Source organism: Penaeus japonicus, unplaced genomic scaffold (genome assembly GCF_977035675.1).
Source record: "Penaeus japonicus unplaced genomic scaffold, GWHDUDI00000001_assembly GWHDUDI00000031, whole genome shotgun sequence".
Taxonomy (NCBI): domain Eukaryota; kingdom Metazoa; phylum Arthropoda; class Malacostraca; order Decapoda; family Penaeidae; genus Penaeus; species Penaeus japonicus.
This window is the reverse complement of record NW_028234433.1, coordinates 10,039,797-10,044,796: the sequence shown is the minus strand read 5'-3', so window position 1 is coordinate 10,044,796 and position 5,000 is coordinate 10,039,797.

Here is a 5,000-nt window from a genome sequence, read left to right as displayed (position 1 = left end):
GCGAATGGACGGGCAACAAGCGAACCAGACATGACAGCAAGAGTGAAAACTCCAGTGACACGGAAAACGACTGTGCAAGAGAGGAAAAAAGACTGAAGGACGACGTCATGGAAGTCACCGAGGCAACTCTCGTGGATGAGGTTAGTGGCAGTGGGAAGGGCAGAAGAAGGCTGTTATTCCCAGAATCTTGCGAAATGTCCTTCATGGAAAAGCTAGAGTGGGCAATGCAACTTGGAAAAGAACATAACCATTTTGAGCCGCTGCTAAAGGTGGCGAAGGGAAGACCGTATCTTACGGTACAGAATGAAGAGGCGGAGCAGTTCCTGACATCTCAGGGGTATAGGGAACAGCGCTGTTTGTCCCATAGAAAGGGGTAAAAATGACGAAGGTCATTATAATTCAGTACCCCATACAATTAAACCCAGCTGGTTGCCCTCATGAAAGGAGTCCTGAAGGTCTTCATATCTGGGGTGGGATACAGGAGGGTGGCGCTGTATGTGCAGCCGCCAGTCCTGTGCCTCAAGTGCAGCAGATGGGGACACAAGTCGTGGACCTGTCAGCAGGACGCCAGATGCAGATTCTGCGGCAGGAAGCGTGACTCTAGGAGTAGCAGAAAAAAAGATCGACAAAGGAGAGAGGGTGAAACATTGCTGCTGCAATTGCGGAGGCTTGCACAATGCTGGGTCATGCAAGGCGAGGCCAAAGGTGGAACCTAAATCTTCGGTTTCCCATAAAGAAACCGAGGAAAAGGCAAGAGGACTGACCACCAGACGACCTGAGCAGGAGAGTATTCCTGCACCGCCCCCAATGCTTGGTTGCAAGGCCCACCACGAGGACTGCAACTCCGGGAAAAAGATGGTAATGCCATGAATAGACAAACCAACAGCCAGACGATAGAGGATATTGCAGTCAAGGAAACGTCGAGGGACAATGATGCAGATATCTGCAACTGCTGGACTGCTGCATACATTAGTGCAAAGGATGGATGCAATTGCAAAAGCTGGTGTAGAAAACAACAAAAAGGAAGTGGAGGTTGAGGAAGAAACTCCCGTGCAAGAAACCTCACTGAAGACAACAATCATCTGGTGGTTAAGAAAAAACACGGAAAGCAAAATTACAATAGAGGGCAAAGAAAGAAAAATAATACCGAGTGTAGTGGAAGGAACAACAGCGACCTTCAGGTCATTGTTACTTAAGTGCAAAGACGCTGAAAAGGATAAGCTTCTGAGAAAGTGGGAGTTAGTTCAGGAGGAGCGGACAAACATCCGGGAATTATTTGCCAAATATAAGGAAACCATAAAGGTTTGATAGTATTAAGATAATGTCGTAGAATGTGAGTAACAGACGTCCACTATTTCGTGTTGAAAATGACATAGACGTAAATTGTCTCCAGGAAACTAGGGACATAAAAGGTGACACTCTTAAACTCAGTGATTATAGAGCACCATCTCAATTCCGGAGACCGAACACGGGGAGTGTCTACTTACGTTAAAAGTGCAATACCTTCCGAACTGCTAGAGATGCCGTGTAGAAGTAAAGGTATTGAAAGTGTATGTGTGAAGCTGTATTTACAAGAAGGTGAAGTATATATTGCAAATTTATACATCTCTGGGAGATGCTTTGATCTCAGATACCTACCAGATTGCATGTACTCTGACTCGATTCTGATAGTGGGTGACTTTAATGCTAGGTACCCGAGATTAGAGGAGATGGGAAAAATCAATGATAACGGCATCAGATTCTACCATTTTTTAAAAAATAGGCCTGAGGCGTGCTGACTGGGTAATAAAGAGGCGACACACATCAAGGGTGGACGACTTGATTACGCCTGTCTGCTTGGCGGTCAGGGGATTCGAGGAGAATGTGAAGTAGTAAGTGAACTACTTAGCGATCATAACAAGTAAAATTCCGAAGAAAAAAGTTTGCCTTTGACAAAAGCAACAGAGAACTGTTTATTTGCAATATGGGAGTTGGTACAGATATTACACACCCGTAAGTTTAGAACGGTTCAGCTAGGATTTATTAGGTGCGATAGAAAAATGTTAACCTACAAAGGCTAAGTCATACACAATGGAGAAAAAACACGGAGCAAGGGAAAACAGATACTGTAGTGATAATACACTTAAAAGGTGGACACAGATGTTAAGGATGGCACACAGGAAGGGGGCTAAAATAGGAAGGTGGGAAGAAGATAGGGATATACTACTTAACATATCAAAGATGTGTGGTGAGAAAAGAAGGGAAGTAAGGGAAAAGTATTGGTCAGAATTCGTGCAAAATATTGAGGAAAGTAAAAGTCTCAAAGACATATGGTATCATGCAAACAAGGTGAGGGGCAAAACATAACCTCATAAGTCATCCACACCCAGAGGAGGAGGCAAACAAACATATCGAGAAATGGGCAAAAACATCTTTTCTGATTTCACTACAATAAAACACTCGTGACGCCTTGTTTGCATGGGGAGCCGAAAGAAAGGGACAAATTGTTTCATCCGTAAATATCATTGCAGCATGTTGTCAGTCAATAACCACACACGAACTTTTGAATGCAGTTAAAAGAGGGAAAAGAGGTACTTCACCAGGGGAAGATGGAGTAACATATGGTATTCGCAACTCACTAGCAAGCATGAAGAATAGCCCTCTAATTGACTTATTCAACATGAGCTACGCGGAGGGTAGACTGCCGAAGGCTATTATAGTACCTATTCCAAAATCAGCTGGGGGTTACAGACCTGTATCTGTAACTTCCTGTTTATGTAAAATGATGGAGCAAATATTATTCATATAGACTAAAGCACATGATTGAAGATAAACTGTCCTGCAATTCGTATGATCTTATGAAGGGAAAGGGAACATCAGACTGTAATTCAGTGATTATCCAATGATGCAAAAAATGTATTTTTTTTTTTTTTTAGATTTACAAGGAACTATTGATAAAGTGAATGAGGAAGTGATTTATATGAATTGACAAGATTAGGTGTAACAGGAAAGTTGCTAAGATAGAATGGTGACCATCTGACAGATAGGAAAGTTTGCATATGGTTTCAAGGCCGTTTTTTTTTTTTAGAGGAGAAAAGATTTGAGTTGGGTATTCCACAGGGAGGCGTATTAAGCTCAAAGCTCTGTAATGTACTAATGACGAGAATAACCTCAGAGAAATATCCTAAGGGCGTTCAGCCAATTATATATGCAGATGATACATTGATACAAGGGACCACACAACGCCGTTTACAGACAGCACTAAAGAGATTTACTAGTCTTGCTCAAACATTGGGACTGGTCATTAATGAAGAAAAGACCAAGTTTCAGAGTAAACAAAGAGGCAACGTGCCGCTTACCCTAGACAACCATGCAGTGGAGAAGGTGTCAACATAAAAATATCTGGGTATGTACATTGGCTTCACTGCTTCAAGCAAGGATGCTGAAGTAAATTATTTACTAACGCAGTGCAAGGCTCGATTGCGGTTGCTCAGGGCACTTGCTTGTTGCAGGATAGGAGCCGGGGTGACTCTGCTGAGGCTACTCTACATCAGTACAGTAAAAGCTCTGGTGGATTATGCAGCACCAGCACTTTCTATAGCTTGTCAGGGGAGGCTCCGTAGGCTTGAAACCATGCAGAATGAATATATGCGTATTATCCTCGGGTGTCAAAAGAATGCTAGGATAGGCATAATGGGAAGAGAGACAAGACTGCAAAGTATTGCACAGAGAGTAAGCGAGATTTATGTGATAGCAGACGTCAAGCCCATGAGAGGAAATAGAGGAAAGAAATTAGTGAGAGATATGGTCAGCGGTCTTAATAACATCAGGATTTTTTATAGACAAGGTAAGTGTGGATATATGAAGGATCTGAAAGATGACATAGAATATTATGGCTTGGAGGACTTTTATCGTTCGCTTCAGACATCCCTTAAAGTGCCACCATGGGAGGACCAGGCGATTAATGTAGATGTCGATCCCCTCTGTATGAATAAGAGGCTGTGTGAACCAGGTTAACTTAAAGCAAGATGTGGTCATAAAATAAAAAGTCGAACACGTGACTACTGCGATGGGTCACTTTTGAAGGATGGCAGAGCAGGGTTATCATCGGACAGTTCACTGCAAGTGGCGTGGTCACCACAAGCAGTGGGATAAGACTGAGTAATCATATATCATCGACACAGGCTGAGTAATGGGCAATATTGACGGCACTTAAAAAGACTGAAATTATTAATAAAGAAGCATTCTTCTTTGTGGATAGCAGGGGAGCGCTGGACTCACTGAACAGCAAGGGCCCTATGTTTGAGCATATTGTTAACGGGTGCCGATTGATTGCTCATAGGCTGCGATGCCAGGGACGTGTGATTACATTCGTCTGGATCCCATCGCATGTCGGTATCACCCTTAATGAGGCTGCGGATGAGGTAGCGAAGGATACAGCTAAACCTTGCAACACTATATGAACTGAACACAGACTTCACTTATGGGAGAGGCAAGAGCAAGTGGAAAGACTATGTGCATATGAGAATTAGGTTAGGGTATAAATACATTTGGGAGTAAGGTGTTCCGACAGGTGAACAGGAAAAAGAATGCAGGGTGTGTAGGTAACCTTAGTACACCATATCTTACAGTGTCCCATGATTCAGATTTACAACTCAGAGATGGCTGTATGGTGTATGGATTTTTAGAAATGGCCAGGTAATGAAAATTTTGAAGAAGTACAAACACTTTGCATCAATTTTATAATTATAGTTGACAACTGTGTATATCCGATTGTGACTTCCCTTCTGCTTCTGCTGATAGTCCGAACAGGATATAATTAAGATAAGATATTTATGATACGTCAGCCGTTGAATACAAATATTTTTCTTGACTTTCTGATAAATTCTTTCCTCCAGGAACATACGTATGTTTTATTAACATATATGTGCGTCACATTTTCAAGTATGTAATTATGTGATCTCAGGAGAAAACTTAGCATGGTGTGAGTGATAATTTATACTGTTATATCGGTCTCCTGA